We start from the raw sequence: 25,232 nt of genomic DNA, 5'->3' as shown, positions 1-25,232 counted from the left end.
AAACAAAACCTAAAAACAGAAAATGAGGAAAGCCAGCAAGATAGAAATACCAACTGTTGGGACAATGTGGAGAAATTTGGGTTTACATTATTGGTGAGGGTGCAACTTGGTGTAACTATTGTAGAAAATGGTGTGTGGCTCCCCAGAAAATTGAAACAGAGCATTAAAATCACCCTATTATCCAGCAGTTCTACTTCTGGGTACAGAGCCAACCAGTTTAAATGCAAGGACTCAAAGGCTTGTCTGTACAGCCATGGCCAGAACATTCATATAGTTCTTCATAAGGTTAAAAACCACCCAAGTGTCCATTGGCAAATGGATGAGTACATACAATGTGTTCTATCCACAAGTCAAGTGCTTTCAGCCTTTTAAAAGAGAAATTGGGTCAGACAATGGTGATGCATGCTTTTAATTCCAGCACTCAGGAGAAAGAGGCGGGCAGTCTGATCTCCGTGGATTTGAAGCCAGCCTGGGCTACAGAGTGAGTTCCAGGACAGCCAGGGCTACACAGAGATACCCTGTCTCAACAAACAAACAAACAAACAAACAAAAACAAAATGAAAACCAGAGAGAGACAGAGAGAGAAACAGAGACAGAGAGACAGAAGCAGACAGAGACATGTGCTGTAGCGTGGTTAAACTTGAGGGCATGACAGTAAAGAGAAGTAACCAGTCATAGGAAGGATACAGAAGAGCATGGATGGGGCTGTCTGAGCAGGAGGAGGCAGGACACTCCCCCACCAAACATGTGAGTCCACCACTTTTCTATTTACCCTCACTCGAGATCTTAAGAGCACCAACAGAATCCAGTTAGATTCTTTTCCAGTCTGCAACCCTCAAGGCTGCTAGCCCAGTCCCCACTGGAATCTGTGTTCTCTTCTGAATGCTCCTGAGCTGTTTTCACTTCTCTTGGCCTCCTGGTCTCCAGACTTGCATCAGAATGGCTTGGTAATCTGTGCTTACAATATTGAAGGGCTTTTCTAGCCCAACCTTGTGAATTCTTCCACATTCCATACACCCAAGGACACACAGCTAGGTTTACGACCGCAATAATCCACTGTTCTTTCTGAGTGTGTATTTTATGTGTATATATGTGCCCTGTGTGCATGCATTCCTGGTGGTTAGGAGCTACGATGCAGATGCTAGGCACAAGGTCTTTCACAAGAACACTCGAAGCCTTTGACCTCTGAGCCATCTCTCTAGCTCCAGTCTGACTTCTCAGTACCAGTTTTCTGTGTGGCTTATTTTTCTCCTTGTTTTGACAAAATGCCTGACAAAAAGAAGCAGCTAAGTGTGTGTGGGTGTCATGGTGGCTTACAGGTCGAGGGCACACAGTTCATCATCGTGGCACAGGCTTGGTGACAGGAATGAGAGGCAGATAGTCACTGGCAGTCAAGAAGCAGAAAGTAGACAGGAAGTGGGGTTGGGGTATAAAAACTCCAGGTTCATGCCCAGTGATCCACAGCCTCCAGCTTGCCTCTCTCTTCTTAAAGTTCCACATCCTTGCCTTGCTAAGTGGCACTGCAGTGGGGGACTGAGAGTTCAAACAGGTGAGCCTGGGGGGGGGGCTTTCCATATCCAAAGCATGATAACTCAGGTGTTTAGATTGCACTTGTAACATATATAACATGACATTCTAGCGGGGTTCCGTCATCACCTTGCATGAAATGAATTCATATTTGTAAAGTGAACCATGAGCATTCACTCTACACTGGATTTTTAAACAGACTGCAAAATAGCTTAATATCATTTAAAGTTGTTTTGTTCTCAGGCCAGTCATAAAAACTCTATTTTTAGATTTTTTTTTTTTTTTGTATTCAAGATTTTGGATAAAGGGTTGTAGACTTTGGGAGTGACAGCCTAGTCTGAAATAATAGAACAAACTTAGATTATCAAGTGTACAACTTTGGTTTATTTTGGAGTGGCTGAGAATGTCCTACATTCAGCAAAGATTCCAAAAGGATGATGCGCGTCTGACTCTTACAATTGATGTTGGTATCAGCAGCCTAAGGGGATTGCATTTTAGTGTTTTGGAGTGTATGTGGACATTCCCAACTATTAGGTCATAGTGCTATGGTTTTGATTTTTCTTTTAGAGATCTTAAAATTTATTTTTATTTTATGTGTATGAGTATGTTTGCCTGCATTTATGTTCTCACAGGCAAGAAGAAAATATCAGACCCTCTGGAAGAGGAGTTACAGACAGTTACCAGCTGCCACATGGGTGCTGGGAACTGAACTTGGTCCTCAGGGAGAGCAGCCAGTGCTCTTAACTGCTGAGCTATCTCTCCATCCCCTATGTTTTGGTTTTTAGAAAGGAAAAAAAAAGAATAATTCTACTCCTAAAGCATTTTGCATCTGGCTATAGATACATGCTACTTGCAGTCATATTTCTTTGAAAATGGGACACAGATTATCCCCCCAAATCCACTACAGTCTCAAGCTTTTATCTGATGACCAAATAGAGTACTCTATATAAAACAAGCATGCTGTGTCCTTAATAATAAGTGTCATGGTTTGACTTTTATAGGCTCATGCACCAAGACCTTGGGTACTGCTCATGGTCCCAGGAAATGATTGCATCCTGAGAGCTGTGTTCTAATCGGTGGGTTAAGCCCTTGATGGGCTTCTAATATGATGGTGCAGTTGGGAGGTGGTGAAGAGCAAGGGGCAGGGACTCATTGGAAGAAGTAGGTTCCAAGGGAGGATGTTTGTGGAAGACTGTCTCCTGCCCCATCCTGTATTTCTTCTCTCTGCTTCCCGCCTGCCGAGAGGTGAGCAGCTGCTGCCACATGCTCCCTCTGCCACAGTGCCTTCCCTCAGTGTTGGCTCGTAATGGAGAGAACCAAGGACTGTGGACTGAAATAGCTCTGAAAACTCCGACCCAAATCAATCTTTCCCTCCTCAAGTTGACCACATTGTGTATATTTGGCATAGTGTAGAAAGTGACTAACAATGTGGACTGAGTGATACAGAGTCTCAGGTCAGTAATGCCTGTTGTATGCTTCATACTGATACTTTATAGCCAAAAGTTCCCTTACAGTTTAAAATACTTTTAGCAACAGAGGAAATTACATTCTTGTGTCTTTAAAAGCGTATCTTAGGTTTCCCCTGGCTTTAATCAGAGCCCCTGATCAAGTTACTTCAACTCTGTGGTGGGCAATTTTCTGTGTCAACTTGCCTTGACCACTGCGTCTAGTTATTTGGCCAGCAATGATTCTAGCTGTTTATTTGTGAGCATGGCTGGATAGGGCTGACATTTACTTTAGTGGACTTTGAGTAAAGCAGAGTGTCTCCCTAAGCTGGGTGAGTTCACACAGCTAGCTGAAGGTTGGAGACAGGGGCCTTCCTGCCCAGGAAGAAGGATTTTGGCCAACAGGCAGGTAGCCTTTGGAGAATTGTAACATCACCCTTCATGGTCAAGCCTGCTGGTTTGTTCTGCAGACTTTGGGATTGCCAGCCTATATATCACGTGAATCAATTCCTTAACATAAACCCCCTCCCTCCTGCCTCCCTCCCCCTTCCTCCCTCCCTCCCTCCCTCCCTCCCTTCCTCTCCTGTCCTCCCTCCCCCTCTCCTCTCTCTCTCCCTTCTTCTCTCCCTTCTCCCTCCCTCCCTCCATCCCTCCTCCAATCCTTTCTTCACATTATATTGGTTCTGTTTCTCTAGTAAACCATGACAGATGTACTATCTGGACTTCAGTTTTTCTTAATTTGTGGAAGAATATTGTAAAAGACAATTTCCAAGGTTCCCTCTAACATTGAGATGTTATTTGGGTCTAAATACTTTGCTACTTGGAAGGTGACAAGGATGTTTCAGGCACAGCAAATTGAGAGGATGAGGTGGGAAGTGAGCAAGTCCTAGGGGAGGGGTCAAGACAGTTGGAGCTGTGTGAGCCTGGTGGTATCTATGTGGAGTTGTCCAACTGCCATCTGATTAGGCTTGGTCCCAGGGTGATGGGGACCCATGAGATGCCAATAAAAGTTGCTGCTCAGTATAGGGCCCATTGCATACTCCAGCTGGGAGGGCCAGCTTCCTGTAATCAACCCTAATGGAAACTCAGCAGCAACCATCTCTACTTGAGTGGAGTGAAGTCCCATCTCCAGGGTCTTGGTGCTCTGCCCATGCTTCCCTCCTCATTAGATACAAATTGCATGGGGCTGGAGAGATAGCTCAGAGGTTAAGAGCACCGATGCTTCCAAGTTCAATTCTCAGCGACCACATGGTGGCTCATAACCATCTGTAATGAGATCTGATGTCTTCTTCTGGCATGTAGGCATACCTGCAGGCAGAACACTGTATACATAATGAATAAATAAATCTTTAAAAAAAACCAAATTGCTGGGACAAAGTAATTCTTTAATGTTCACTGTGGCCTCTGGGGGGTTTGGTGACTCGCTGGAGCATATACTAGACTCATAAAACCAGGCCCCAAGTTTGCTTGGTATGAACTCATGCAGAATAGGTGGTTCAAGTGGGAGTTTGAACTGGAGACATTTGCTATCAATAGTCCCGACAACCACTGCCATAACAGTAGCATCTGGGTTCCAGAGCTGTGCCACCCGACAGAAGTCATTGGCCACATGAAGAGCAAATTCAAGCTAAAATTAGTTAACATTGAATATGCTAGAAACCTGAATTCTCGGTTTTTGTTAATTGCTCAATAGCCATGTGTACCTTGTAGTTTGTTTTGGGACATGATGATTGAGTCATGCAGTTTCACAGATTCACAAAGCTGTGTTGTAATGGAAACGATTACCTTGGTTACTGGGATACAGATTATTGGTCCTTGTAATAAGGTTGAAGAACTGACTCCAGATTGCAGCACATAAGAAACAGAACTGTGGTTCAAAACCATGTCCAGTGGGCTCTTTGCGGGTTCATCAGTGGATAGGTTTGGTTTACCAAGAACATGCAGGAACTTTCCCTCTCTGTGGGACAAGGAGGAACCTGGGTAAAAACGAGGAGAGAGACTCAGTGAGTGTGGGGAGCAGTCAGTAAGCATGAGGACCGTGCCACCCACAACTTTTCCCGTCATTTGGCAGTGGGAAGCACTGGTCCTTGATAGGGCTGACTGAGGGCAAGAGAAGAGGAGGAAGATTTCAGAGTTCTGAGGGGGTGAATGGGGGATGATAAGGAGGAAAGAGACAGAGAAGTAATCGAAAGACACAACATCAAGACATTTTTCAGCCTTGCTAACAGAATAAGGTTAAAGCCTGGGATGGGCCAACATGGAAGGGCAGCCTGAGGCACTTACCTGCCTGAAGAGGGCACCATCTTCCTGTCACTGGTGAGCTTTGCTTGGGGATCATATTAGCTTTCTGTCACCAGAATCTGTATGAAGTGTTCTTAATTATAAAAACTAAAAAATTCAACTATATTAGAAATAGCATGGTATATTTCTCCCATAAAAAGCAAGTGTCAGGGCTGGAGAGATGGCTCAGAGGTTAAGGGCACTGGCTGCTCTTCCAGAGGTCCTGAGTCAGTTCTTAGCATCCACATGACAGCTCACAGCTATCTGGAACTCCAGTTCCAGAGGAGCCAACACCCTCTTCTGGCCTCCACAGGCACCTGCATGCATGTGGTGCACATATATACATGCAGGCAAACACACATACACATAAAATAAAATAAATCTAAAAAAAAAAAACCCACAAAACCCAGACATTCCCTCATGGAGCAATGTGAATGTATTTAATGATACAAAATACTATACCTAAAAATGATTAAAATGATAAATTTCATGATACTTGTTCTTTACCAACAAAACCAAGAAACTGCAGAACATACATCACTGGGTCACTTTGGTCCATAAGCTGTGTGTTTGTGACTCTGGGCAAGGGTGATGGATCCTGCTGGACTCTCTGCCTTGCTGTGTGGTGGAACCCTACAGACCACAACCCACAACAGAGAAGTCAGAGCGTGCAGTGGAGGAGCCCGGACACCAGAACGTGTTAGAATGAGCAGGTGGTTTCCATGTGCAGTCAACAGTGAGGGCCTGGCGTGTGGAAGAGGGGATGCGTAGAAGATAGAGATGGGAAGTGAGTCTTTCAGGAACCTCTGTTGGTGGCATGTGAGGGACACAAGTCAGACTTGAGACTAATGTGGTGATGGTGCCCTGGACTCTCTCTGGGTCCAGACTGGAGCTTCCACTTCTGGGTGCAAAGTAGGGAGCAAGCTTCTCCTACCTATGTTGTTATGTCTTCATGCTCCTGCTCTGTGGGATTCGTGTTGCACACATGTATTATTAAAGCACTTATCACCATCAGTAATGTTGTAGGAATCAGCTTATCACTCAGTGTCCACCCCCACTCTACTACCAAAGAAACGAACAGCTCTTCTTGGAGGAAGGAGAGCATCAGAGATACAGGTTTGTAAGCCAAGCTGTCCATCAGGGCAAAGACTAGACTATACATGTGTAAATACATAAATATAAAAATATAAATATATAAATGTTTTAGCCCAATATAACCAAAGTACTTACTAAATATGGACAGCTGATATCCAGACCTCCACATCTTCTAGGGTCTAGCCTGAACTAGCAAAGGCAATCTGAACACCCAGCTCTTGTCACAAGAATACCAACAATATGAAAGATCAAGCCAGCATTTGCTCTCCCAAACCTAGCAGTTCTGTAGAAATGCTTGCCAATGAGAACTACCTAGATGAGCTCTGGGATGCAGAAGTTAAAAAAGTAGCCATACACCTCATCAAAAAATCCAAGGGGTTTAAAGAAGACACAAAAACCAGCTCAATGAAACCAAGGAGAAAGAACGTAAGGAGAATTAACTCCCAAGTGATGCCCAAGAAATACGAATGCTTATTTCAAATCATATTTTGACCCCAAAATGTTAAAAGTCCATGAATTATCAAATATTCAGAGAAGCGCCTTTGAGAAGGCAAAGCCCCTAGGCATTTCTCAGAGGGAAAGGTTTTCATTAAAGCAGAACGTATTTATGTGTACTAAAAATTAGACACAGTTCTGAATAATTCAAGGGGGAAGTGAAATTCCATTCCCTGCTGAATGTGAGGTATTTTAAAGTAAGGTGAGCTCATGTCTAAAATATTAGCTTAATATGAGAGCAAGCCTCTTTGCAGCACCCGCTGCTGCTCACCCAGCTCTCCTTGGAGTCACAGCAATGGTTTGTAACACAGTTCTGTGCCTCTTTGATTCAGCGGCTTTGGATCTGTCTCGAATGAACAGGTGCTGATGGTTTATTGCCAACTCTTTCACAGGCTAAGGTGTGCAGAGGGAAACTTGGATGGACTCCTGGCAATTTAACACGCCCTGTTGGCCATGTTGGAAAATGTTGGGAGTGTGCTGGAGGTCAGATTCTACATGGGGTCGGCTCTTGGGGTGAGGATCTGGGGAGACTAGGCTGCCTCAGGAAACTCAGGCTGACTAACACAGAATTGTGGGAATGATATCGACCTAACCAATGAAAGGTTCTGTGAAAATGGAGCTAAGGTAGTGGTGTCTTTGTGGATAGGGTTTTGTTGTTGTTGGGTTTTTTGTTTTGTTTTTAAGAGGAATCCGCATGTACTCTTGTTACCAAGTTATAAACAAGAGGCCAAAGGGATGCCTAGGTGGTTAAGAGCACTGACTGTTCTTCTAGAGGACCCGGGTTCTTTCTAGCACCACATGGCTGCTCACAACCACCTGTAACTTAGTTCCAGGGGATCTGCCACCCTCTCTTGTCTACACTGGCACTGGGTACAAATACACGGTGCACATACCTGCAGGCAATCCGCTCATAGAAACAAAACCTCAACAGCCTCCTGGACCAAGAAAAGGATCACTCAACGTATTCCCTAGACTTCATGTTGCTGGGACCAGATACCCAACAAGGAAAAGTGAAGAGAGAGAGGTTTCTTTTGGCAGGGCATATTTGGGCACCTGTCTACACTCTCTGTGGCCCGCCATTCCATCACCACGAGCTGCTGGTGAGCAGAAGGGGGCTGACCTGTCTTTTGCCTTGAGGCATCAGCATCCATGTTGGGGGCACCATGGAGCCGTTCTCCAATCCCGCTGCTACCGTCAGGTGCAAGGCCAGAGGAATTCAGGTAGAAGAGAAGTCAGACTGGCAAGTGCTGGGACATCCATCGCTACTTTCTTGTGTGAGGAGGGAGTGTTGGGAAGAAGGGCAGTATGGACGACTTGAACCATGGTTAGAGAGCGAAGGATTCTCCAGTAGATAGTGAGTTTGGGTTTGATCTGTCAACGCAGAGACATGTGACAAGATCACACTATCGTGTTGAGATGAGTCTGGCTGACATCAGAAAGAAAAGCAGTTTGAAATAGGAGGGCCAGGGCAAGCTTTAGGGGTAGACTTTGTGAAAGTCTTTATTTGTTTGTTTCCTCTGGCTGCCGAGGTGCCACCTCAGGCAGCAAGTTGTGTGCTGCTCTTGGTGATGCAGAGGAGAATGTTAGTGCCATCACAGAGTTTGCCTTCACCCTCCAGCACAAGCCGAATGAACGTTTCGCCCATTGAGAATGGGTTTCTTCAGTTTGTTAGAGCAAGGTGATGTGCCAGGATTGAAACTTAGGTCTTTTCGCTTTCTAGAGCTTACTGGACCTTTCTATGCTCTGGGCTGGCAGGAGATTTGAGCTCTCTTTCTAAAAATATTAAGGATATTTCATTATTATTTGTTAGCTGTGTATATGAAGTGTATGAGTGCACATACCCATAGAAATCGGGGGAAGGCGTTGGTGGTTGTGAACCACAAACACCAGTCCTAGGAACCGAACTGAGGTCCTCTAGAAGAGCAAGTGCTCTTAACCTCGGAGTGTCTCTCTAGCCCAGGACGTTACATCTTCACTATGTTTTACAGGCACATCCCTCTTCCTAGGTACCAAGGACATCCTTTTGGTCCTGGGTCTCATCCCCACGAACCCTCCAGAAATGTCACAAGGTCTCTTTGGGTCATTCACCACACTGACTGTCTTCTGCACTTGGGAACTGGTGCATTCTGGGATCACAGTCTGGGTCTGGCTGAGGCTGTTGGCTTTCATTCTGGGGCCCTGCTGGCACAGGAGTCCAGCCAGCATGGAGCCTGCCTGCCTCCGGATCCTAGCCCAGTCTCTCACAGACTTAAGAAATGTACTCACAAGGACTCTCCTAACCCTCTTTGTGGTTCTCTTGCTGCGCTTTGAAGCCGTCTTTTCCTTCTCAGGTTTAAGTACCTGGAAACAAAATCTAGGAAGGAAGGATCTTCCTGGCAACTCTGAAGTCACAGAGTGCTGCTGTGGCAGGGGACACTGAGTCAGCTGGGGAAACCCACAAAAAGCAAAGGAAGGCATTGAATTAATAGTCCAGCAAAGAGCTTTCCATGATGCTGCCTTCACGTTACTGTTTGTTTTCAGAGCCAAAAGGGAGCAGAAGTTTGGATCTTGCAAGATGGAGGTGGGGGAAGGAGGGAAAGCCAGGCCCTGCCTGGTGGTGTCAGCTTTCACCAGCTGGTGGTGGGAAAGTGTGGGCTAAGGGAAGGCTTTCTGGTGGCTGCCCACAGAGCAGAAGTAGGGAGAGCAAGTAACAACACACACGGGCAGCAGATTGTACACTCGTCATGTTTCTAGGAAGGTGCTAATGAATATAGCATAAAAACTGTCTTTTCAGCAGCTCACAGCCGCCGTCGGTGACTGAAATTCCGCCTGGTCACTTCCTTGTCTCTGACTGTCTCCCACAACCCTCCCCAGGCCTTTGAAGAACTCTAGTCCTGGCTACTCTTATTTACAAAAAGTACTGTGCCAGAACTACCCATGACATAAGTGTGCTTTCTGTCTTCATCATTTAAAGAAAAAGAAAGTTTAGTTTGTGTGTCTGTGGGTGTTATATGCCGCATACATGCAGATGTGGAGTCCAGAAGAAGGTGCCAGGTTCCCTTGGCTCTGAAGTTACAGGTGTTTGTGAGGACCCTGATGTGGATACTGGGAATGGAACTCAGGTCCTCTGAAAGAGCAGGAAGTGCTCTTTCCTGCTGAGCTGTCTCCATTCCTGTGTCCTCTTCACTTTTTTTTTTTTTTTAAGATTTATTTATGTATTATGTACAGAAGAGGGAGCCAGATCTCATTACAGACTGTTGTGAGCCACCATGTGGTGCTGGGAATTGAACTCAGGACCTCTGGAAGAGCAGTTGGTGCTCTTAACCTCTAAGCCATCTCTCCAGCCCCCTCTTCACTTTTAAATGATCAGTTCAGTGGCATTTAAGTGCCGTAGTTGCACAGTCATTACCTGTCCTGTCATAGCACCGCTCATCTCCAGAACTGTGTTCATCTTCCCAAACCATCGCCACAAACGACACATCACCCAATCCATAGCCACAAACAACACATCACCCAATCCATAGCCACAAACAACACATCACCCAATCCATAGCCACAAACAACACATCACCCAAACCATCGCCACAAACAACACATCACCCAAACCATAGCCACAAACAACACATCACCCAAACCATCGCCACAAACAACACATCACCCAATCCATAGCCACAAACAACACATCACCCAAACCATCGCCACAAACAACACATCACCCAAACCATCGCCACAAACAACACATCACCCAAACCATCGCCACAAACAACACATCACCCAATCCATAGCCACAAACAACACATCACCCAATCCATAGCCACAAACAACACATCACTGCTTCTCCTGCAGTTTCTGGATGCACTCTACTGCTGCTGTTGCTGCGTGGTGTGGATGTGTGTGTGTGTGTGTGTGTGTGTGTGTGTGTGTGTGTGTGTGTATTTCACTACTCTTAGCACTTTATGGGAGGGACATTATGTGGTTTTTGTGTGTGTGTGTGTGAGACGTGATTATTTTAATCTTCATCCCCTGATAGCATGTATCAGAATTTCTGTCCTTTTAAAATATCCCATTATATGTAAACACTGCATTTTGCCTATCCATTCATCCATAGTCAGGGATTTGGGTTGACTTAATGCTTAAACTATTGTGATAAATACTGCTGTGAATGCAGGCATATAGATATCTCTTTGAGATCCTGATTTCTATTCATTTCAGTAAATGCTTAAGATGGATTGCTGAAATCCATCATAAATCCATTTTTAATGTGTGTGAGAATACCATGTCTTCCACAGCAGAGACATTATTTTATAATTTTACAATCACCAACAGTGTCTCTAAAGCTAAGGCCTGTGCCCTGGAGAGCAGCCATATGAATGAAGTAGGACGAGGAACATACAGAAAAACTGTAAACCACAAAGACAGGCAAACACCACGCTGTGTGAGGCACAGGTGCAGTGACAGCCTAGGAGGGATTGGGGTTGATCCTGGCAGGTGTGTCCTCCCTCAGTACGGTCTAGCTGTTGCTCCTCATTAGCCAGGGTGTGAGGACCTTGCCCCTCAGCTCCTTCCTAACAAGAGGAAGCAGAATTGTTAGCCCGATGCATCATATCCTCAGGAGCACTGGGGGTACTGGGAGATGGCCAAGCCCAGAATCTGCTTTCCAGGAACGTGCAGCATGGTGGTGATGCTGAGAAAGAACAATATCATTTCAGTGCCTTTCCAAAATGCAGCTATTTCTGTGTCCTGGCAGATGGCCCATAGTAACACTCTTTTTTTCCTTTGCTGACTAGAACCAATTCCTTTAAAGATGAAATTCTGCCTAAAGGGCACATTCCTCACTCCTTGCATATATATCCATACATACATTCTAGAAGAGCAGAGACCAAATGCTCATTGTGCACTGATGATATACAAGTTCTAGAGGAGAGAGAGAGAGTAGTGTAAGAGAGGGCAGGTGGACATGGGGATGGTTCTGGAATGGGTTGAGAATGGGCCAGGTATGAAGGGAAGCTTCCCCAGGTATGGATTAAAGATTCTCCCAGTATGGATTAAAGATTCTCCAGGTATGGCTGGAAGATTCTCCAGGTATGAAGGGAAGATTCTCCAGGTATGGATGGAAGATTCTCCAGGTATGAAGGGAAGATCTCCAGGCTTCTGCAAAAGAGTAGCACAAACTTGGTTCATTGGGCACTGGATGCTGCTGGGAGTAAGCAAGAGGAAACTCATCCTGTGGCCCAATCAGCCACACAATAATGAGTCCATATATTGAAATTAATCTTAGAAAATGTCATATAATCTGTTTTGATCGTATTCCCACCCACAGCTTCTCTCGGATCACCTCCTTCCTTACCCACCTCACTCCATGTCCTTTCCTATTATTTTTAAAACCCATCAAAATCATTTGTGCTGCCCATACATTCTTGCATGTGACCATCCACTGGAGTGTGGTCGACCTACCAGGGCCCACACCCTTGAAGAAAACTAACTCTCCCTTTCTTGGCTGTTATCAATTACCATCAGGAGATAGGACTTTCTGTCCACCTCCCTCCTTCGTGCTGGGGTTTCTGTCTGGCTTGACTTGCCCACGGCTTGTGCATATGTTCACAATCGCTATAGATTCGTATGTGCAACTGCGCTGTTGTGTCCTAAGAACACTTTGTTGGAGTCATCCACTGCCTCCGGCTTGTACAGTCTTTCAGTCCCCTTTTCTGTGGTGATCTCCAAGCCTTGGGAGGAAGGGGTGTGATTCATTTCTTTATAAAATATTTTATGTATATGTGTACGCGTATGTGCCTAACTATGTATGGGCACCATGTGCATGCAGGAGAGTGGGAAGGCCAGAAGAGGGTGTCAGATCCCCTGGAACTGGAGTTACAGGAGGTTGTGAGTTGTGTTATGGTTGATGGTAATCAAATCCAGGTCTCCTGCCAGAGAAGTAACCCCTCTTTTTTTTTTTTTTTTTTAATTAGCTGAGGATCGAACCCGGGCCTTTTGCTTGCTAGGCAAGCGCTCTACCACTGAGCTAAATCCCCAACCCCGAGAAGTAACCACTCTTAACCTCTGAGCCCTTATATGTCCAGTTCTTAACATAATGCTGCCATCTATGTCCAGCCGACCAGGTGATGGGTGTGCTACACAAGCTCTCCTCCCTTCATCTTCACAGCAAAGCCATGAGCCTGTTTTTACCTACGTTAAAGTGCAGACTAGGAAGTTGACATGAGTGAGTGGCACAGAGCCTTGTTGTCTCTGCCTTACATTGGGGAGGTGTTATGAGGCATTCTGAGAGTCCTGGGCATACAGCTTGGGTGACTGAGAGTCCTGGGCATACAGCTTGGGATAGGGGACTAGGGAAAGAGAAAAGAGGATGTAAGGCTCCAGACCTCCAACCCCTCCCCACTCACCCCTTCCCCCTTATAGATTTATAATCTATATACAAGCCCTAGGAACTCCCTCTGCAGGGTGGAGGAAATCCAGGCTGCTCTGCTCTTCTGGGAGGTCCTTCTTGAGGTGGCCCTATCTGTTCCCAAGGCTTTGGCATTCAGGGCAGGGCATCTGGTGGGGAGGCCTGCTGGTAGAGGCCAATGCTATGAGTTTGGAATACCCCACTGTAGGTGGAAGGTGGGTCCTTGAACTGGGAATTGAGACTAGAGAAGGGCCTCCCAGCTGGGGGAGTTCGAGATGACCCAGGACCCCCAAGGTTGCTGCTATTGAGTGCAGCTTTGCTTGCCACATGCTAGGGTAGAAGGGCCTGGCAGATGAAGGCAAGACCTGCCAATTTCTGGGTTTCTCAGCACTGCAAGTCACAGAGCCAGGGAGGGTGTCTGCTGGGGGAGCTTGCTACTCTCCATCATCTGTCCTCTACTCAGCAGCTTTCTGTCCTAGCCCTTTGCCTGACCCACCCTTCCTTCAGGGACCCCAGCCCAGCAGATGCTTCTACCTGAGGTAGGCTCCCAGCTGCCACCAGCGCCACCTCCTGCTCTGTTACTTGTGAGTCCTGCTCTTCAGCCCCCAGCCTGGCTGTGCGACCCTCACCTGCTCCTGCAGTTGGTTTCTTAACAGTGGGGACACACACATACACACACACACACACTCACTCACCATAACCTGCAAACATGGGTTCAGTCAGCAGTAACAACCTGCTCTGTGTGATAACTGCAGATCAGCGGATTACTGGGCCGTGTTGATTCATCTCTTTTCTCCGGCATCCTTATTTAATTATTTATTTTTAATATTCCCCCATAGGCTAATAAATGTTGCAGGAAGCCTCTGTTGCCGGCTGCAGCCCGTCAGCTGCTTCCCTTTGCTATGTTCACCCACCCCTTTCCTACTTGACCCAGCAACTCCTCATCCTCTTGGTCACCCTGTTTCCTTCTTCCTGGTTGGTTATTATGGTCTTTTTCCTGTGGGTTACATCTTAGGATTAAAATTTACCCTCACCCCCTTTAGGCTCATTTGATAGGAGAAAGATGGTAAGCTTCTAATACACGGTAAAAGAAACTCACCTTCTTTCAAAACAAGGGATTTGAAGGGGCCCCATTTCTAGTGCGTGGCCCTACGCAAGCATCTGAGCTGCACGTGAACATTACTTTATGCCTGATGAGATGGAAAAGATTGATTTCTGCTTTTTAGATCATGCCCAAGGCCTGAGGATGATAGTCTGTGGCCCTGCAGATAAGGAAGGGTGACAGGCAGTCTCCACCCTGAGTACATTCTCTGGGTCCCTGTGCTGAGGATCAAGTGTGCATGGTGCAAACATTCTGACTTGAAACGAGTCCACATGGGGCAGCAGTGGAGTTGAGAAAGCATGCTTATGTCTCTGTTGTACCAGGCTAGCCCAATGCTTCACTCTGATTATACCCTCAGAAGCCAGCCACCCTCCCAACCTGCTCAGACGGTTTTGAGGACTCCCCGAGGTGGCCTCATTCAGTCCTTTCACTCTTTGTAGGAGGCGGGACCGCTGAGCAAGCGTGAGAGGAAGGGGCGGGCTTGCTGGGAAGCCACACAAAGCGAGTGTGCAGACAGAATCCAGGCTGGGCACACATTCCCGACGTTTTCATGACAGGGCTTGCAGAGATGAAGTAATAAAGGTAGCAGTCTAAGTCTCAGATTGACTTCAGGTGCCGCCTGGGCAGCCGAGGCAACTGGGTCGAGTTAATAGGTCCCACAGTTGGCACACACACAGGAAAGCACTGCCTTGCAAACAGACACTTGAATTAATTCTATTCGTCAAAGAATACTGCCCACTCCGTCAAGACCAAGATCAAGACCTCTCCCGATTTAGCCTCTGGAGAGCCAAGATGATGTGCCTGGATGTAAACATTCTTCTTTCTCCATTGTTCAAAGATTGCCTATTTTTATCTAGATTTGAAACCCACGTCTCCTTTTAATAAAGCCCAGCACAAAACACCATTATCTGAGTGAGCTGTTTGGCTCTAATCGTGTACGTTATGGACAGAATATTAATCTTTAACATGTTAGCTATGCTCACCTGCCTTACAGAGTAGGAGCTGAGAACTTAGCACCAATTCTCAGTGGTTGGAGTAGTGTTCTTGCTATTTCATCTAGATGGAAAAATGCATGTATCTGCCCTCACTGGGACAGATAACACCCGCTTCTCTGGCAGGGCAGGCAGGACTTGCAAAAATAAGGAAATCCTTGTATAATTCCTATGCTTCATTTCAGGCTGAATTTTCCCCACAAATCCTTTCCCTAGAAGGCAGTATTTGGCAGTTCCCAATGGCTTCTCTTTCTTAGCAACCACCACCAGGGAAAACAAATGGAGCTTAAGGAAATGGGTATCTGGGGTGGAGTAGGGATGACCTATGAAGCCTGAGCCCAGACATTGAATGATGCAAGCTTTGGTGTGTGTGGCAGGTGACCATCTTGAATGTTAGCCGTACCATCAAGACCTCCACACATTCACTAACTGCGAGAAGCAAGTGTCCCTTCCCCTTAGTTGGAATTCCTGTCTCCTTCTCCTTATGAGGTTCTTAGAGCTTTCATTTAACAGCTGATTTTATTACATCTGGCCTTGCGTTGGTCACTGTAACCATTATCTATTGTACATTATGTCTCTTTCCCTCAGGAGTTTGCACTTTCTGTGAGAATTGGACCTATCCCTTATCTCTGATTTCCTGGTATTCTTGTACTGTGTATGTATGTATGTATGTATGTATGTATGTATGTATGTATGTATGTGAGACAGGGTCTTATTGTGTAGCCCTGGACTCACAATGAAGACCAGGTTGGCTTCGAACTCACAGAGATCTGCCTGCCTTCCAAGTGCTGAGATTAAAGGTGTGCACCACCACATCTGGTGGTTTTATATTTTTAAATCATTATGTCCATTTCAGAGCCCTCCATGTAACCTGGCTTTTCTTAGCTTTCTTGGTCCAAGTCTGAGGTGTGTGTGTGTGTGTGTGTGTGTGTGTGTGTGTGTGTGTGTGTGATCACTAGACAGGGCTTTGAGGAGTCATCCCCTATCTTGCTGGCACAGGGCCAGCTGTTGAATTTGAGGTAAATCTCATGGTTATTTGGGCCTGTAGTTTGTTCATTTATAGAATGAGAAGATTGGGATCATCACTATCAGTTCTTCCTCCTCGTTTCTCACACTTGCTAACCCTGGATGGATATGCTGTCAGTAATACCCTGGGTAAGAGCAAAATGACTTAGGAAACATTCAGTGATGCTTATTGGGTGCCTACAGTGTGCTGAATTCTACTGTGGTCACAGCACTCTGTGGCAATCATGGTTTAGCTCTTTATCTCCCAGGGCTTCCATTAATTTGATGAGAAACGCCATGAACCAGTATACAACACATTAATTGCCTGGTAAAGGCTGTGAGCTACACAGCAGGGGGCTGAGATTGGGGATATGGGATGACATACAAGAATGCCTGTGTAGGCAGGACACATTTCTGTTGAGACCTAAACATCCTAGAGCCCCACCTTGTGGAGAGTCACACATGGAGCGTGCAAATCTGTGGCAGCACCAGTGCTGAGGTCCTGGGCAGCAAGATGGTACAGGAGGCTCAAATAGTGGCTGGAGGTTCGCCACAGAGCTCATGGTAAGGATGCTCTTGGAGATTTGGGGACTGGGGAATGTCCTGATGTGATTTATTTGCCAAAGGACTTCATTGGTCCCCAGATCTCTTCTCTGCTTGTCCCGCCTATACCATACTTCCTGCTTGGCTACTGGCCAATCAGCATTTTATTTATCAATCAATCAGAGCAGCACATTCACAGCGTACAGAAAGATATCCCCAGTAGCCTTGCTTTCATCGCCAGTAAAAGGGCGGTAATGCTACTCACAGGTGTTGATGAGCCAAGAAAATATGAAGAAGTCACATCAACAAACTGCATGTAGTCCTAGGGAGTGATTCTGGTGCTGAAACCACATTGCTGGTATTATGGCGCTTTTGTATGCTTGACTTCCAGAGCCACACCCTTAAAGAAAACTGACCCTCTCTCTCCCAGCAGCCCACCTCCCTCTCTATACTGGGTTTTGTCTGGCTTGCTCTTTCGTAGTTCTTGGGCATGCTTTCATGACCACTGTATGTTCGCATGTCAACTACTCTGCTGGGCCATGCTTTTGGTGCTTGTGCCTAGGACTGTCCTGGGATTAGGGAAAGGGGGAAATGAAAAGGAAGAGACACCTGCTCTCCTGGAGCCCATACAGGATGGAAGGGAATAAAATCTAAGCAGGCAGTAGAGAGGAGCAACATGGGTAGTGAGAGGTATGTTCAGAACAGAGTGATAATATGTCCCGTTTACATGCGGCATCGTGGCATGCCTTGGAAGGGAAGAAAGCCATGAACAGGCAATAGAACCAGGAATCATGGGCAGTGAGAGATGTGTTCAGAACAGAGTGATCATATGTCCTACTTACATGTTGCACTGTGGCTTTCCATCTATTTTTGGGTCTCAAACAAAAGGCCATGTATGTTTGTGGTAGCTTTATTCATACTCACTAGAAGAAGAGATCAACTCAGTAACTTTCTTCTGGGGAGTGGACAGAATGTGACGCATGAGTCCTCACACAAGTGCAACTTCCAGAAGACTGGATGTGGTAGGTGAGCCTTGGTGCACTTTGTGAGATGCAAGAATCATGACACAAAGTCTGAACACTGGATAGTGCATGGAAGAACATTCTAGAAAATACAAATTTGTAGATGGAAGCCAGATCACATATTGCTAGGGTCTGGGGCTGGTGCAAGTTTGGGACTCTTAGCACTGATTTATAGTCAAGATGATGTATGAAAGCGGTTGGCCAAAATTTGAAGAACTATAGAGTAAAAAATAGTTAAGTCTATATAATATAAATTATAGCATAATAGAAAAGGGGAAAAATCCTGATAAGAAAGAAATTCTAATCTAAATGACAAATGATCTGGTCATTCCAATTAAAGAGTTTTTTTTTATTTAAAAACATTTTCTTATTCATTTTACCTACCAACCACAGATCCCTCTCATCCCTCCTCCCGCTGCCCCCTGCCTTCCCCCGATCCTCCATCCCCTCCTCCAAAAGGGTAAGTCCTCCCATGATGGGACAGCAAAGCCTGGTACATTCAATTGAGGTAGGACCAAGTCCCTCTCCTTGTATCAAAGTTGAGCACGGCATCCCACCATAGGCAATGGGATCCAAAAAGCCAGCTCATGAAACAGGGATAGATCCTGGTCACAGTGCCAGGGCCCCTCAAACAGACCAAGCTACACAACTGTCTCCTGTATGCAGAGGGTCTAGTCTGGTCCCATGCAGGTTCCAACCTGTCAGTCTAAAGTTTGTGAGTTTCCAGGAGCTTGGTTTGTTGTCTCTGTAGATTTCCCCAACATGATCTCTTCCCACCTCCCTCTTCTCTTTCTTTGACTGGACTTCTGGAGCTCAGGCTTGTGCTTGGTTGTGGATCTCTGCTCCCATCAGTTACTGGATGAAGGCTCTATGATGACAGTTAGGATATTCATCAATCTGATTACCAGGTAGACCAGGTCAGGCACCCTCACCACTATCGCTATTAGTCTAACCTGGGGTCTTTCTTGTGGAGTCCTGGGAACTTCCCTTACCCCATAATATCCCCCTCTATCAAGCTGTAACTTTCATTGCCCTCCCTCTCTGTCCCTCCTCCAGCTTGACCAACCTGTTCCCTTATGTTCTCATCCCTCATCCCCTCCCTGTATTGCTTCCCCTCATCCTCAGTGGGAATGAGAAACAGGAGATCTCCATGACCAATTAAAGAGGTTTTGAGGGAGAGAATGGAAAGGAAGTGGGGAAACTGAGGGGCACCGTGAGGATTGGCACCCCTTTTATCAGGCAGTATGTGTTTATTAACAGATAGTTACAGGGCCCCTGCTGTGTGCCAGGCTCCCATAGAAACAGAGAAACCCCCAACAAGCTTAGTACACAGGTGTGCACATTTGTACTGCATTCTTGGAAAAACTTTTTAAAAACCCCAGACAACCTAAAGTCTAACAATAGGAAAGTTGGTGAGTAAATATGATTATTAAAAGTGATGAAGGGCACTCCTTTAACCCTTGGGAGAGAGAGGCAGGCAGATCTCTGTGATTTCAAGGTCAGTCTTGTTTACAGAGAGTTCCAGGACAGCCATGGCTACAGAGTGAAACTCTGCGATAAAGTATTTTCTCCATGTGCTTTGTAGGAAGAAACCCACAGCACACAAGCTAAAAAATGGCTTATGCAGCTCATCCTATGACTGTAAGACACCTGAGGAAACCAAGTGTCAACAAACTATCGGGTTGCTTTAATTGAAAATAAGAACCCAGCTATCCCCTTTCTCAGACTTATAAAGGAGTAAATAGCATTTCACACTTTTAGTAGCACATGCTACCTCAAAACAAAGAGGCTATTATTTATTGGGATAAAATGCAACAGCTCTCTACTTTATTTACAAAAGAAAGGAATAAAGCCCGCCCCAGGAGCTGTTGCTGTTGATGCTGTTTGGTCCGTTATTAAGTTCAGCACCACGGACAGCTACCGAGCCTCTGCTCCCAGCCTCTGCTTGTATACCCTACCAGTATTAAAGCGCATTACAGAGGGATTGAACTTGTAAAGCTCATTAGGCTGCAGAGAATCATGTTTTAGACTACTAGTTGAGAGAAAACGTAGGCATATTAAGCACCTCTGATTTGAAAGCAATTCTCTAAAACCCAAAACATTTAAAAATTAATATTTTTATTTTACATTTATTTGTGTGTGTGTGTGTGTGTGTGTGTGTCTAAGTGCATGCATGTCTAAGGTCATGTGTGAGTCTGGCCTATCTTTCTGTCATGTGGGTTCTTGCAATTAAACTCAAGTCTTTCGGCAATTGGCACTTTTACCCCCTGAGGCATCCTATCAGCCCACAAACCTCAGATACTTTGAGTGCTGATATGAGACCACAAGTAGAACACGTCACTTCCTGACCTTGTGATAGGTTGCAATAAAAGTGCATATGCGTTAAAGACATTGTGTGACATCACCTTTAAGTAATACACAAAAGGTGCATGCTAAATATAAACGAACCCCATGTTTAGACTTGGGTCATATTTCTGTGGCATCTCATTATATATATCCCAATCTGGAAAAAGTGCAAAATTGGAAACACTTCTTTTCTCCAACCATTTTGAATAAAGGTTGCTTTAACATATAAAACACTATAAAATAGGACCGAGTATCTAAATAACGGCAACTGTTACATCCTAAGATGCTAAAGCCAAGGAATGGATGGGTTTATAATCAACCACGTGTAAGTATATATAAAATTACATCATTAAATTCAACCGAACATTGCAGATACCATATATTTTCTCAGGAAAGTTGTCTACTAAAGTTGAAACTCGGGACTTTTGACTCTTTGCATGGTTACCACATTGAAGCCTTATTGGACAGGAGCATGTTGCTGTGTTCTCTAAGCTGGATGGCACATTCAGAGGTACAGTGTTAGACTATGCATATCAAAACTCGTGCAGCCTTACACAGCAGACTTGGTAGTTCAGGGAGATGGTAGGCATAATTTTCAATCTTTTAAAAGCCATTTTCCTTGTAGTGATATGAAAATCCCTGCAACCAACTTTACTTTAAAAAAATGACCATGACAAATATATATGGCAATCAGAATATAGTTTTCTTTATTTTTTTTGAAATATCATTTTTATTATTTTATGTGTATGGATATTTTGTCTGCCTATGTGTCTGTGTACCATATGCCTACAGTACCAGTGGAGGCCAGAAGAGAGCATCAGATCCCCAGGACCTGGAAGTGGAGACCATGTGAACCACCACTTAGGTGCCGGGATTGAACCTGGGTTCTCTGCAAGAGCATCAGGAGCTCTACCACTGAGCTATCGCTTCAACTCCAGAATGCAGTTGTTTTCTTTCTGTTCTCCCTTGATTCAGCCCTGGGGTGGGGTGGGGTGAGGGAGCCAGTTCTTCATTTAGAAGAGACACTTTAGCATTTCAATCAACCATTACACCATTGAAAAAAATAGAGTCCTTGCTAACCCAAGAGTAGTGACTGTTCATTGTTCTGAACTCAAGTCGGATGGGGGACAGAGGCTCTTGCCATTAATGTAGTAAGCTTGTGGTCTCCTAAAATGAGTAAGACATACAGACAAAGCACATGTGACTGCTGTAAAATTAAATGTACAATTGCCGCCCCGCCCCCATCTCTGGGGTTCCACATCTGTGGGCTCACACAACCACAGATGGAAAGTGTTTAAAAACCGCAGCTGTGCTGAGCACACACCAGCTCTTCTTGTCACTGTTCCCAAACAATATAAAATGCTAAGCACTTGCTTTATATTAGTGATTCTAAGTGACCTGTTGGTAGAAGGTAAAGTCAGCAACATGGCTGGGAGAGCCGTCACAGATACCGCAAGAAAACCCACAGAACCAACTAACCTGGGTTCACAGGGGCTCACAGACACTGAACTGACAACCACGGAGCCTGCATGGGACTGACGTAGGCCCTCTGCATACATGTTACAGTTGTGTAGCGTGTTCTATTGTGAGATTCCTAACAGTGAGAACAGGGGCTGTCTCTGACTCTGAAGCCTGCCTTTGGAACCCTTTCTCCTAATGGACTGCCTCATCAGCCTTAATAGAAGAGGAGGTGCCCAGGCTCGCTGCACCTTGACATACCTTGGCTGGCTGGTGCCCCTGGGAGGCCCACCTGTATCTGAAGAGAAACAAGGAAGGAGGAAGGGAGGAGTAGGTAGGGGAAGGGGTAGAAGACAAGTCGGGGGAGGAACCTGGAGGAGGGGAGGGAGGGGAAACTTTGTTTGGAAGAAAAAGAAAAGAAAAACATAACAGATGAAAGTATAGTCGGGCTGGTCCACAAGGAGAGATGTGCAGACTCGGGACTTGAGAAGCATGCAAACTCTTGTTTGGCATCTTGGGGAGGAGGGAGGAAAGAGTTGAGGGTGAAGTGGCCTGGAGCTGGATTTTGATGCTGTTGGTAGGAAGGATTATTTAATGGGGCAGGCGTGTTTTAAGCAGAGTGGTACAGGTATTTAAGTCTTTAACTACAGAGGGATCCTCAAAGCTCAGTTGTCGAGCTGTGAACCTCTGACTCTAGCCTGCCATCAGTCAGGTGACTCCGGATGACGAGGATGACATGGTGTTGGGTCTACTGAGTTTCTTGTTGTGTGAGAGCAGCTTTAGCAACACACTGTCAGAACAAGCACAGCTCACAGGAAACTGGAATCTAAGATGGGTGAAGAGATTATGCGTGAGTATCCAGATGCCGTCAGTCCATTTCATGATTCAAAAGTAGATATGCCAACCAAAGAGACTTCTAGATAAGATGCCCAGTGGTTAACGATGGGCACAGAAAGAAGAACCCAGTTCCCTCATTGCACCCGTGTCCTCTGTAGGGACATTTTGGCCAACAATGGATGCTTATGTTATAGTGATCCTATTAAATGTTAATACTGTTAAAAATCTCCAGTGTTGGACTGGAGAAATAGATGACTCAGCCACTGAGAGCCCCCCTGGCTGTTCTTGCAGAGGGCTCAGGTTCAAGTCTCAGCACTGGCATGTCTGCACAAAACCATTTACAACTCCAGTTCCAAGGGATCTGACGCCTCCTTCTGGTCTCCAAGGGTACTACATGTACATGGTGCACAGACATACATGCAGACAAAACATCCATACATATCAAATAAAAGAAATATGTTAAAAACAAGAAAAACAAAACCAAGCAAACACAACACAGCATTCTCCAGTGATTTTATGGGCATTTTTCACTTTCTAGAAGTCCTCTTGCTCCTTGTGGTTTCTGATGCTCTGGTTTTGTTTGGACACGTGATTCAGACCAAGAGCGCTCTTGGCTTTGCATCTTTATTTTCATCTCCAGAGAGTCAGAGGTGGTGCCCTTCCATGGATGGCCGTGTTTGTGAATTGCTTTCCTTGACTCATTGGAACACTCATATCCCAGCCTGGAGGGTTCAGCTTCTTTTTAAATGGCTGTCATATCAGTCTGCCTACATGTTGTTAGTGTTTGTGCCTGGAGGACAAATGTACCTTCAAAATGGAAACAATGAAATGGTGATTTTGGCATATCTTTCCTGAGTGAGGCTCAGTCCCTCAATTAGGCTCTGTATTGAGGTCAGGTTGTACCTCAGATGCTACTGGCATGCTGAGGACAATGGGAAGATGTGAGAGTAGGAAAAATGGGGACCACGAGGGAGGTGTGGGAAGAGCCCAAGATGTGGCAGCAAATGATGGATGATATGTGCACGGGAGTCTACATTCCCAGGGCACATGGAGTGGACCCAATTGTGTTAGAATGTCCTGGGGTGAAGAGAGAAAGGGATGTATAAGAAGACAAAACTGACTCAGGGCAGATTATAGGAAAGGACCTCCTCGCTTAGCTGGAAACACATGTATGCACAGGTGGAAAAGAAATGAATGGGAAAGAGAGATGTATTTCAGAATTCGCAAGGATGGTGGGGTCAGAAGTTAGGAAGGTGGGAGATAAAGTGGAGAGAGATGCTGCAGAAAGGGCAAGCATGCTGGCTTGCAGTTCTCAGCTGTGTGCACTGTGGTCTACCCTCATTGGTGAGAATGCAGTGCGAGATCCCAGGATGCTTGGATTAACAGGTGGCACCTTTCCCCTACACATACAGACCTATGATAAAGTGTGCCATATACATTTGGTCCAGCAAGAGGTTAGCAAATAACTAGCAGTAAAACAGCAGTCATAACAATGTACTCTAATGACAATCATCTGCATGAGATCTTTTCTTCTCCAAATGGCTTGTGTTATGCTTACCCTTCTGGCGATGGTGTCAGGTGGTGCCTTTGATGAAGGGCTGTGAGTGACGCAGACATGGCAACAGGCCACTGGACACATCTATGTTCTAGGTAGCACACAGTCTGATAACATAGACACCTACTAAGAGACTGGAGTGTGGGTAATGGGTAGACTGAAGAAAGGGAAGATCCAGAACCCCCAATGACAGAGTGTAGATGTAACAGTCTTTTTAAAATAAGAAACACAGAGCCAAATTCAGAGTTAAAAGCCCAAGAGGTTGGAGCAATAGCTAAGAACTGAAAACCTTACCCTTCACTGCTGCTACTGCCCTTCTCAGCAAGAGGCCTACTTCCTGTGTGTCTGTCCTTTTTATTGACTTTCTGTTCTGCCTTCTCATTGGTTGTAAACCCAACCACATGACCTCTTGTCACTGCCTGTCTGTACGACCTCCAGGTCTTCTATGGTTGGTATTGAGATTAAAGGCGTGTTTCTCCATGCTGGCTGTATCCTTGAACACACAGAGATCCACCTAGCTCTGCCTCCCAAGTGCTGGGATTAAAGGTGTGCACCACCACCACCCAGCTTCTGCTGTGGCTTGCTATTAGCTCTGACCCCTAGGCAACTTTATTTATTAACATACAAATAAAATCACATTTCAGTACAAATAAAATATTGCCATAACAGCTGGGATGGCACACAATTTTATCACATGACTAAAACCTGTACCCTATTTGAAACCTCTGGATGGTTTGTTTATGGAATTTTTCGTCTAATATTCTTAGATTATAGCTAACCTCCGGAAAAATAAACTAGAAAATAAAACATCATAAAAAGAAGAGATGGCTTTTATTTTTGTTTTATAATGCCACATGTGCACATGCATGAGCATGTGCACACACACACACACACACACACACACACACACACACACACACACACCTTTAAGACCATATGTATGTAAAGCCCCTTATATCCCATTTCTAACATGTACCTTATGATGGCTAGCAGCAGCCTCTTTTGAAATGGTTTTGAGATAAGTAATGAAGTAACAATACAGAAGCAAGGATTACATCTATGTGATTATTACATGTCTCTCTCTCTCTCTCTCTCTCTCTCTCTCTCTCTCTCTCTCTGTGTGTGTGTGTGTGTATTTATGTGTTGTGAGG

The 25,232-nt window shown here is 45.4% G+C and overlaps 1 protein-coding gene across 1 annotated transcript in view; it reads left to right on the top strand.

Annotated features, from left to right (window-relative positions):
* Mtus2 (microtubule associated scaffold protein 2) overlaps positions 1-25,232 on the top strand; it is a 360,063-nt gene that overhangs the window by 90,864 nt on the left and 243,967 nt on the right.

This window comes from Onychomys torridus, chromosome 22 (assembly GCF_903995425.1).
Source record: "Onychomys torridus chromosome 22, mOncTor1.1, whole genome shotgun sequence".
In the NCBI taxonomy this organism is placed as follows: Eukaryota; Metazoa; Chordata; class Mammalia; order Rodentia; family Cricetidae; genus Onychomys; species Onychomys torridus.
The sequence above is the reverse complement of the archived record's forward strand: the minus strand, read 5'-3'. Positions and strand labels throughout refer to the sequence as shown.